This window comes from Xiphophorus maculatus, chromosome 7, assembly GCF_002775205.1.
Source record: "Xiphophorus maculatus strain JP 163 A chromosome 7, X_maculatus-5.0-male, whole genome shotgun sequence".
Classification (NCBI taxonomy): domain Eukaryota; kingdom Metazoa; phylum Chordata; class Actinopteri; order Cyprinodontiformes; family Poeciliidae; genus Xiphophorus; species Xiphophorus maculatus.
This window is the reverse complement of record NC_036449.1, coordinates 22,918,339-22,930,360: the sequence shown is the minus strand read 5'-3', so window position 1 is coordinate 22,930,360 and position 12,022 is coordinate 22,918,339. Positions and strand designations below refer to the sequence as shown.

General features: G+C 36.8%; 1 protein-coding gene across 2 annotated transcripts in view; it reads right to left on the bottom strand.

Moving 5' to 3' along the window:
• The window catches only part of thsd7b (thrombospondin type 1 domain containing 7B), a 208,933-nt gene extending 201,594 nt beyond the window's left edge, over positions 1-7,339 (bottom strand). For both annotated transcript variants that reach the window (XM_023337353.1, XM_023337355.1), the window contains exon 1: positions 7,121-7,339. The gene's annotated coding sequence lies outside the window, so the exon portion shown is untranslated. The remainder of the gene's footprint in view (positions 1-7,120) is intronic.
• Between the last annotated feature and the right edge of the window lie 4,683 nt (positions 7,340-12,022).

Genomic DNA, 12,022 nt, shown 5'->3' with positions numbered 1-12,022 from the left:
TGACTATTATTAGTGTGCTAAGCTCCACGGTCATTAAAATTTGTGTGGCGGGACTTGATGTTCACTCAAATTTTAGTACCGCAAGGGCAAATAGATGTGAAAATCAAAAGAGCTGTTGCTAATAAAATTAACAGATTTATTCCAGCACTATTATACTGAACATTTCACTAATCCTAAACCATGCGAGGCTGGATGGATGAGCTGAATATTAAAGCAGTGATGTAATTCAGAGTCTTTCTAGGCAGTGTATTTACACAGTATGATTCCCATGTGATGAGAGGATCTTTCCTCAGTGGAAATGAAACATGAAAACATTCCTTGGTTCAGTTCTAGGTGTAACCTTTCATTGTTTCCAAAGCTATTTTTAAAGAAAGAAAAGTCTAACTGGAGGAAAATTATATTCCTGAAGGTAACAGTCTTCATTTGTTAGTTGAACCTTTTTAAATGAAAATATGTGAAGTGCTTATTCTGGGATGATGCCAGTTTGCAAGTAGTTTGAGATGCAATCTTAAAAGATTTAAAGAATGTGCACATAAAGAAGATACATGTCCTCATTGATTGACATGTTTTAAAAGATGCTAGTTTTTGTGTGACTGGGTATTATCAGTCCCACCATCATGCAACCATGTAGAATACTCACTGGTCACTTTTTAGTGTAAACCTGTTCAAAAGCTAATCACCTAACCAAATGACAAAAACTTATTCCATTTAGCCATCTAGACATGATGGAGATAAGTTGTAGTTTAAGTTTAGCTCCAGAATGTGAATAAAAGATTATGTAGATGATGCTTGTGAGTGTCAGACGTGCTTTCCAGAAACCTCTTAACTACAACTCCTGTGACGGTAATTCAGAAAGCAATGAGGATTCATACAGAGATCTAACAGGTAGTGATTAGAGGAATATTATTATGGTAGTCATGTATTAGTCACAGATACAAAAAGATGACTCACCTGATAAGTTGCCAATAACTTTTGTGGAAACAAGTAGACTGGTATGTGGAATGTTAATTACTGCAACTTTAGTAGCTTATAGTTTGAAAATATCATTGTTTTTGGACAGCTCTTTGCTAGAAAAATGCATGGCTTATTGCTGCTACTTTGACATAACTTATGAATTTAATAGATTATATATGGCTTTTAAACTGATGAAAGGATGAATTTGTAGTATTGAAGGAGCTTAAAATGTTTCTTATTTAACTTTAACAAACTTTAATAAATTTAGAGGGTTATGGAAGTACATAGTGCCTTACACACACACAGTGGACTATTCCACTGTACATGTACAATGGAATAATCATTTTAATATATATTATACATGTCATATTATTGAGAAGAAGCTCCATTGTCCCCAATCCCCCAGTATCCATAGATCATTAAGCACACCATCCAGATTGTTTGCTATGAAAAGGTTAACTGCTGAGGGACTTAATTTTTTTTTTCAAAAATTTTTATCATCTGCAAAAAAGGAAGTTAGCTACCAGCACCATGAGCATATCCAGCAGGATTCCAGTTCCCTTTCCACAGTTGACAAACTGTTTTAGTATTGATGTGAAACCAACGTTTTAGCTTTTGAACTAGGAATTCAAGTTCAGAAGCTAAAAGTGAGTTTGAAATTTGATGCATTGAAGAGATGGGGAATATTAATCCAAACTCTTAATAAAAACGTAAATGAGAAACATAACATCCCATTTTTATATCTAAGCACTTTTTTTTATCTGAGCTGTACTCATTGGACAAAGAGCCCAATAATTACATCGCCTGGCATATAATTTTGACCAAAGAAGCTTATAAATAAGAATTAAGAAGCTAAAAAAAAGGATTATTTTGAACTTCAAAACTATTTAGCTTCACAAAAATGCAACAAGTGTTTCAACTAAATCTGTCGTTCGCACAAACATTAGGAAGCCATACGAAATTGGACAACCTGACAAACACATCATAGGCAATTGTAAGAGAAATTGTTTGACATTTCACTTGCCAAGATGTGTTTTTATCCATTTATTATGCTTTGACAAACATATTTACCATATGGAATGCTTTGAGTAGCTTATCATTTGCAACTCATCATTTTGGAAGAGAAATGTCATTGACAAATTGCTTCCTATTTGTTTTGTACTTTCAGAGGATTCAGTCGGAATAAAAATATGAAAGCTCCTACTATTAAACGTGCAAAGAATCAGCATTTATCCCTTAGTCATTTTTTTCTTTCATTTAAGATATAAGATGTTGTGCAAACAAAGGAGGTGGTTAGAAACTTTATTTAAACTTTATTTTCTGTTGGCAAGACCACCTGCCAACAGTTCATGACGAATCAGGCAGCAATTGCTTTCAAATCACACAAACTGTCACTAAAATCTAAAGATTGAGTGTTCTTTGAAATGCCTACAAAAACTTTTCTCATTTCAATAATGCAAAGATTGATTCCAGGAAAGTTGTAATCGGAAAATCTGCTGATGATTGATCCAGTGATACTGCATAAATTAGACTGCAAATATTGTGATACTGCTGCTGAATGCCAAAGGCAAAATAAAATCTATGTAAGCTGAAAATGAGTTTATCATAGAGTGCTAAACATTTTTGTTTTAGCACTACTACTAAAATTACTACTTTTTATGTCATATTTTATTCTACCTATTTTAGCAATTTAGTTGTAAATTTATGTAGTTTCATAAATCACTTGTTAAGCTTGTCAAATCTGAACAGCTACCTCTTTTGCACACACTGCAATAATAGAATTGAAAACAAAGTTGAGGAACTGACTTTCTATTTCAAGTTAGAATTATTTTGTAAAATCATAACACTTCATAACAGACATGACTTTAAATGAATAATTGAAGGGTGCAGCACATTGTTACCCCTCAGCGTTTCTCAATATTGTAGTTGTGGTCTTGTTGTACCTGTCTTTGTTCAGCAAGAAAATAAGCCATTCTCTACAGGACGGTTAGTATCGACCATGTGTCAGTTCATCACCACCTTTGGGACATTTTGTACATGTTTCCAAAAACCAATTATGTGACTAGTACTTAAAATCTACCTACAGAAAGTCAAACGATGTTAATTTGGTTTTGTCATAAATCCAAATCTCCTGTATTATAGAGGGTCTGATTGTCCAAATTAAAACCATATTTATCTAAAAGTGAAAAAAAAAATCTCCAGAAGATAATTTAACGTTAAACAAATCATAAATGGAATTTGAGCATTTTATTTATCTTGGTTTTCTATCAAAATACTCAAGAGAAGTTGTGGCAATTGTTGGGTCTATTTTGGCTCCCAACCTGCAAGGAATCAACCAAGAACACAAGTTACTCTTCTGCAGAAGAGGGAAGAGAAGCCAGACACAGAGAGCCGCAGTCAAACACTGTCTGGGATCAACTTTGCCAGCTCTCAGTCCCAACAGCAATGGTTTGCTACAAAATGTGGGTACTAATTGGCAAAGCGATCGCAATCTGTAACTTCAAAAATGAAATTTTAAGATACTTCTTCGAGAGCTCCAAAATACCGGTTACCATCCTCCTCACTATGCGTGATCAGAAGAAAACCATATCTACATTCAGTCTTATTAGCTACAAGTACATGTCTTTAAATTTTATTTGGTGTTGTACATGTAGATATGGTCAAATAAGTTGAACAGCAGTTTTCAGAACTTCCTGGACTGGCCATGTTTTTATGTTTTCCAATTTTGAAAAGTTGTGAAAGGATGTTGTTAACTTGTCACATTATGCTTTTATTCTAAGAAAAACAGGGCGGCATGCTCAAAAGTGAAGCATAAGGTACATGTGGTTTATTTCCATTTAACTAAGCTGAGAACATTTCACCTGCTAAACAGGAAAACCCCCTTTATTCACAGATAAACATCTGAGCACCATAATACTTAACAAGCTTTAAATTCATGCAGACATTTTAGATGATATCTGCATGAATCAGACATCATACAAAAGAGATTATAATAAACGGAAAAGTTCATTTGTCTACTGTCTTTCCTGAACAGTCTGGCAGAGTCTATTTGCCAAGAAATACTGCACCCTACTGTACAAACTGCAATGTAATCCTTTTGCTTTGGCTTGAGGTTATGTGCCCAGATAACCTTTTAAAAGATTAATCACATCAATAAGTCTTCAAAATAACTTTAACACACAGTAAGATGCATACATATTCCACAAAAGGCATTGTTCTCACTAAAAAAAATATTAATTTCTTGAAGTACTGATTACTCACACTCCCAGGTCATGCTGGGTAGAACTTTACCAGCTGCTGAATGGAGCATAACATGGCATCCAATATACTGCCCTCATATTTCAATCAATAATCAGGTTGGGTTGCAATTAGCAAGTTGGAGGGATCGCGGGAGTCACGTGACGGATCAATTGAAGGAGAAGGTGGCACACTCATTGAGGTGATTTACAGCCCAACAGTTTGTCCCAACCTCTGTCTGAATCCGTGCCGTCTATCTTCTTTATACGAACCTTTCAAGGCTGGAAATATGCATCTGTCAAATGTCCCCCATTACTCCGGCTGCCTGTCACACCTGGGGCAGCTCACAGCCGGGCGGAGGGAAAGGGAGAGAAAAAAGACAGAGTGTAGCTGTCAGCACAGAAGCCTCAGTGGACTGAAAAGGCACCAGGTCTCCCATTTCTCGGGCTCTAATTTCCTCAAATTGCAGATATTTTTGCAGGTCTCTGACTGAGTGGTGGGTTAATGACAGAGCCTGTCAGGCAAGTCGCTAAAGCAGCTTCTTTTATTGCTATGGATAAGATCAGGCTTTGTCTTATATGGAGACATTGTGCACAGCGTCTCTGACGGTGCATACGCCACAAAGCATGAAAAAAGCAACACTTATCTTCCCTGATGTTATTTTGCAGCTCAAAGTAAAGAATGTGTCGTTACTAGGCGTCCAGTGACTGTTCCTTAGTCTCAGAGCTGCGTGCAGAGTGGGATGCAACACCCACCGAGTGACATAAATCCCGCGACTCTATGGACTGTCGCCTGTCAGGTAAAATGAGAAAGTTTTCTGTGTGGATCCTCACCATTAAAGTGCTGTTTCAGCTCTTGCTGTTAGTGTTTCCACTGCAGTGAGTCTGGATGTTCTCTCACCTCAACAACCAGTGTCTTTTCACATCACAAAGCTATTTCTCTCATTTCTCTCCGCAGCCCAAGAGAGTGCAGCAAACTATGTCATGAATGAAATATAAGCACACCGCTGTATTACTTATGAGACCTAACGCAACTTTTGCTCAGAGCTATTTTCAGATTTCATTTAAATTCATCAGCGTGATGATTATTCTTACACCACAGACCACAGCCAGTGGGGCATTGGTCCTTGAGAAAAATATTAGCTAAAGATGAACTCCAGAGATTACTTATCAGCCTGGACCACCTTTCAACTGTGCAATAATTAAACATCAATCACTGTAGTAAAAGGCATCTTGCAAAGCGTCTCTGTAAAATAGTCAAAGCCACCAAGAGACATGATCCAAGTGACAGTAATGTGCTTGCTGTTGAATTGCAAATGTGAATTTACATTGTCCTATTTGTTTATTAAACAGTTAAAGGAGATGCATAATTTGGTCATGAGACTCATCGCTAATTTCTAGAAATGAGGGAAGAAATAGAAAGCTTGTAGTTTGAAGTGAGTAATGAATACGTAATAGCAGTTTAGCAAATAATCTGCATTGGTACCTTAGATTTACCCTATGCACTATAAAATAGTTGTAGATGTAAACATTAATGGTGAAAATTAAAGGGTTATTCACCTGAACCCAACAACAATGTCAAAGTCTGGACGAGAATGTGCCACAATCCATGAGAGCTGTGACTGAAAAAACAGTTACTTATTGAAGTACAGATTTCTGAATTTTGAAGTTTAAACTACATAGTGTTGTCTGAAAATGAACGTTTTTGTGTTTTTTAAAGTTTAAAAACATGGCTGTATATTGGAGTTGTGTAGGACCCTTTTGTAGCAGGAAAAGTGTAATTTAACAAAAGGAAATACAGACCCATGCCATTCAAAGGACATGCAAGGGTCCAAGAGCACAGAAACATGGAGATGACAACCGAAGAATCCAGCAAGGAGTGAATGATAAAGACATCTTATACACTGGGAGGATTGGACTGTGGAACAATGAACGGGTGAGTCCAATTAAGGGAATCTGCTACAGCTGAGGGGGGACCATGAACTGAGTAAAGCTATATAAACATGGCAGAGGATAAAAACAAGCTAAGTGAACACAGGGGATTTAAAGAAAAAGAAAGAAATATAAACAAATTCTGAGCACCAAGTAAAGAAGCAGAGGAGTAACTCCAAACAGGAGAATCAGTAAATGGAAAAAAAATGCTCATAGTCCATTATTTTCTGTAAATAATATGCAAAATGCTGATAATTTAATTAAAATTTGGAAAAAATCTTACAAATAGTTTATGTAATACAATAAAAATATAGACTTTTTAAAAAGAAAAAAAAAGTTATATATGCTGTATGTAGAGAGAGAGAGAAGGCAAGGAAGAGAGAGAGCCAAGATAAATATCTTCCATCAGTCTCTCTGGATTTCCCCTCAGCTTACTTCTGGGAGCATGCCATCTTCGGATCAATAGAGAGTCCGCTTGTCCCCTTCTGATGTGTGAACACTTGAGCTCAAGCTCATGGTGCAACTCTTCACTTACTTTCTGCCACCAGCCTTGACCACAGAAACAAAGCACATCTGCTTACCTCTATTTATCTTTCCTAAATTACAATATTCTACAGTGTCTCCTTTTTAAAAAAATTAAGACTAGAGCCTCCAAAGCATATATCAGTAACAACCTTGCAATTTAAGCCTAATTCTTCCTAGCTGCTAGTGCATAAACTTTGCAGAAATGAGAGAGTGCTTACAAAAATCTGATATAAGTGCAACAATCATATGAAACAAGTTAGCACCCACTGCTCTGCTTTAAAACAGTCAGAGCTGCACTTCAAATTCATCACTGCAAAAAAAAAAAAAAAAAAAAACTGAGCGAGGAGAAACTACAAATGTGGAGAAATCAATTTGTGCACAGTGGAAAGCAAGCAATCAAGGTTACTTGTGTTTGTTTTCCAGTGTTACAGCCCCCCAATTTGAAGTGTACAAATAACACAAGAGAGACTTACCTGTGCTCTTGATGTGTAACAGCTGCGGTGTGTAACAGATCCTATCTCTCTCCCTGTGGGGCAGAATCACAGAAGGAGAAAAGAGGAGCAGGAGGGGTGGAGGTGGACAGCAAAAAAAAGATGAGGCGAGAAAAATCTGAGAGACGGCAAGAGAGAGCCCGTGGACAACACGGGAGAGAGGAGCGCGGACTGAGTGGAGGGAGCAGTGATAGCAGTGCTCTCACACAGCGCACCGACACTCTGAAGGGGATGTGCTGGCTCTGGGAGGTGTTGCAGCTCAGGCAAATGACATCTGCCTCCCTCTTTAAAACCATTGGCTAAGAGGTATGATTTCCTAATAAGCCATCCCCTCTGTCTCCAAGAGAGCACACCCACTCCTCATTTCCTACAGCATATACGTATGCAAATGCATGCACAAACTCACAATCCTGTTTTTCTTTTTACCTCTTCTTCTGCACAGTCTAAAAAGAAAGTCTCCGTCAAGCCTTTGTCCTCACTTTCCTCTTTCAGCTTTTTGACATGGTGACATCTTTTTATTCTCTGAGGGGATCCTCCATAGGGGCATTGTCATTTTCCACTATTGTTGGAGAAAGTGTAGTTGTGTTTCAGCTAAAAATTGCTTTCCCCTCCAATTTTGTCTTGTTTTATAAGATATTTCCAGCCTTTTCCAAAAGATTGCAAACCAAGAAAATGTCTCTGGAGAATTATTAACCAATACAGAACATTTTTAGCCACTATAGATGATAATGAAATTCAGTTTTGACAAAAGGTGAGTGTGGGGGCGGGGTATTAATTTTTCTTTCAAAAGGCCATGTAATTATCTTTGATGATACTATGTTGAATTATTCTGTCTATTTATTTGTTTACTTCAAAGTTCCATGAACTTCTGACCACCTATTAGGTGTAAGGTAAATTGCTTAGCCTCATCCATCATCAGTGTTTAGCTGCTGTCTCAAATGTGTGGGAGGCAAAATTTGATAAATAACCTGGTATAAATCAATTTATTGTCTCAAGTGGCATCACTGAATAAAATCAGTAATTATGAGTAATATGTCGCCTACTCACACATTGACTATTATTGAAAGATATTCTGGAGAACAATGTGTTTCTTATGTAAGACAAAATAAAAATCATGCATGTAGTCAATAAGTTATGATGCAAGTGAGCAGCATGACATCTTTGTATATTGCAAAAAGCATTCAAAAGTTAATCCGTTTTAGTAATTTTATTAAAAAAAAGTCAAATTAAAATGGACTTAATAGAAACACTACAATGAATTACAAGATTTCATTTCTGTTCATTTTTAAACTTTAGTTTTGTCACAGGGCAGAGTCAACCCACACTATGAACAAACCAAAGTATGCTAACACAGATTATTTACATAAATTCACAAAACATGAAAAACCAAACCAATGCACACATATAAAGAAATCCATTAAACTTACTCCGTACATTAAATGTTGCCTAGTAATGGTCAATGAATGTATACAAAACAAGGGTGAGAAAAAGGCATAGAAAAGCTAAAATATGAGAAAAAGCCTCATATTTTAGCTTAACTTGGCAAAGGTGAATGTTTTGTATGTTAATAAATCCTTTTGGATTTAGTGGTTTTATGAGAAGCTTTATACTTGCCAAATTTTATGTATTTGTTTTGTTACAAAATCAGGCATTCTTACATTTGTGTAAAATTTTGATTTCAATTTTAATTTTTATTTCACACAAACACAAATGAGCGAAACACTGATGAGAAATGTACTGAACAGAACCATAACAGAAACAGGACCAAACTCCATAACCAATCAATGTCCTCGGTGCAGTTCCTGGTTATTTTCCCTATTTGCTGACAATCATTCCTGAGCAGGGCGGAGCCACTGAGAGTGAGAGCTGAGCAGAAAAAGGGAAAAAAAAGCGGGACTCTTTTGAATCGGCTGTTAAAACCGATGATTTTGAGCTTGATCCTTCGCTACGGCACAGGCAATCAAAAAGAGAACCACCAGGTGGTGCAAATCAAAAAGCTGAGACTAATACCAGAGGCCCTCCACCCTAAAACGACAAAATCTGGACTTTGGTCCTAAACCAGTTAGTGTATTTTGTACTTGTCATCTTAAATCAAGAGAGACAATCTTTATGTTATTTTTTTTTTATAAAAACATATTTTCTTCAGGAAACAGTTTTAAACTTGAACTTGAAATGTCAACAGAAATATTGTTAAAAACAATAAAGTGAGTATTGGCAAGATATGTTGTTATTTTTTAGGTTGAGGCAGTAGCTGCTGGATGTAGCTAAAGAAGTAATTTATAATCTAATTCAGTTTTGACAAAAGGTGAGTGTGGGGACGGGGTATTTTGGACTCAGTAGAGTAACAAAGGTAGTTTTTTAAGGATCAGTAATCAGTAGTCGGATTTCTTCTTCAATGTATTCTGTTACGATACTTACATTAGTTGTAAATGTTTATTTTATATCACTGTTTTGAGAACAAGCTTATATTCCTGTGGCATTTACTCTGTAACTGAGTTTTTTAAAGACTCCCATTGGTTTGACCCTTCATTTTCTCTCTGACCCTGTGGAAGGTAATTGGCTGTGTTGATAATAACCCTTTGGCGTTCTTGTCATTCTGCCCTGACATGATTTGTACCATCATGTCCCTCGACTAAAATGGAAATCTAACTAGAATAATTGAGATTCTTTTTTTGTGCTCTCTGTCAACTCCCCCCACTCTTTGGAAACAGGAAACCTCCGTTTGACAAGAGCCACATAACAGCTGACCCGTAACACTTTAGAACCGAGTTTTTAAGAACAGAATAATTTCAATTAATTTGACAGCTAAAGAGCCTTTCTACTGTGTGAGTGCATGGGGTACAAAATACTTCACTCCCTCAGAAAGGAAGATTGCTTATTTATGAACTGGAAAGAACAACAGAGCAAGACCATCTTCCTCTAGCGGTGATTGGAAAAATCAGAGCCGTCCTCCAGTGTCATCCCATCTCATTTGTTATCATTAAGAATTTCACTTTGAGCTTCACGAGTGACTAGGCTTTGTGAGTTCAAGTCATTCCTGTTCTTGAGGTTTTCCCTTTGAAAAGGGCACACTGAGAGAACTCCCATTGCTGTACAAACAGTACAACATCCTCAGTCACAAACTGAACAGACACATACCAAATGGAAATCTGGTGATGGCATTAATCCTGACAGTAAATTCAAAAACACCCAGTGCTGTCGGAGCTGATAGCTGACTCATTGCATCTCCGCCTGGGGATGCTCTTTTCTTTCCATGGAAACACACAAAGTACGACGGCTGGCTGGCTGCAGCTTGCTATCTGACTATGCATCTTATTTAAAGCTGTTCTTTCCAACTCCCAATCAGGTTCTTTCATCAGGTAGCCTGTCTGTTTTGGCTCAGAAGCGTTTACCCTCAAATGTCAATGTCAGCCAAAGGCACAATTCTCCATATCTTTAAATGGCAGTGGTTAAATTCACTTATCACATTAGGCACGATGGGAACTCCTCGCTATCAGTCTCTTTGTGAAATGAAATAGTTCATCAGAGATAGCTTGTCTACTTATAAAGTAGAACATATCACCCAGCCCTTGACATTTGCAGGCAAAATTAAGTCCAAGCTAGGTTGTAAGTAAAAAAGCTGCAAAAATTAGATTACCTTCCCCTTTAGCAATAAAAAATAAATAAAAAAATGTTATATGTGATCCTTAAGATTAACACATCAAATAACTCCGTAGCTTTACTAAGTAAGTAGAGCACCTTGCTTGAACTTGTGTGGCTTCATTCGCACTATCGCTCCTGCCTCTGTCTCTTGCCCCCAACTCACATTGTTTCTGTTTAGTGAGGTTTAAAAACTTCCTCCTCAGGAATGGCCTGGGAAGATTTTTCATATGGTGTTGACTAATACAGCACTGATGGCGTTTTACGACGCAAACCAATGCGTTATGGTTTAAGATGGTATTTTACCCATCTGTCCATCTATCTACCATTTAGAGAAACTCAAACATCCCTCCAGCTCATTCAGGGGAGTCCCAAGGTATTTTCAAGTCAAAGTTCCTAAACCGTTCGTTCATCTTCCAGTCCTTCGTACTGTTACTCGTAAACAAGACATGATGATATTTCAGTTCCTTTGCTGGAAGCAGACATAAACTTTTATTGCACTACCATAACATCAAACCAAAAATAATGCTACAACCTTGGAAAATGTACCAAACTTTCTAATTCCTGCCCTCTCGTTAATGTTCAGTGTTAGCAAAAAATTATCATTGCTCTAATTGCAGATCATGCACAAGTTTAGGCCAATATTTTTGTACTGCCTTACTATCTTATTCAGAGGAATCTGCCTTACCTAGATAGCATGTTTTCTTGTCTTTCCCATTTTGAAGAGTGCAGTCAGACAGGCCTGCATGAAACAGAGAGTTTTGTGGGTTTAATTTGTGAACCAGGAGAGTTCACAAATTGAACCCTCCTGGTCAATATCAAAAAAGTTTTGATCAGACGGCTTCAGCTAGTGTTTTTTATTTTATTTTTTTAGGGATTATTAGGGAGGCAACAAATGGTAGCAATTGTTTTGAGTTAGCTAGAAAGTAATTTCTAAACATTGAAATTTTCTTCTGCAATGAAGAATGAATGAAATGTATTGAAATAAAATAATGAAACAAATTCAGTGATAGTATATAAGTAGTTAGTGCAGCATATATTTTCAGGCTTTTTACACATCTTTACCAGGATTACAGGCAAGTTTGGAGAGTTTTTTATACGATTGGAAAATAATTGCACTCTGCAGAATATTGTAAAAGTAGGGTACTGTAATTAGTGTGGCTTGTCAAGGAAACTAATTTGATCTCCATTTTGCTGAGGAGATTTAAACATTGTGAACACTTCTTCACAACAGTTTGCTGTAGT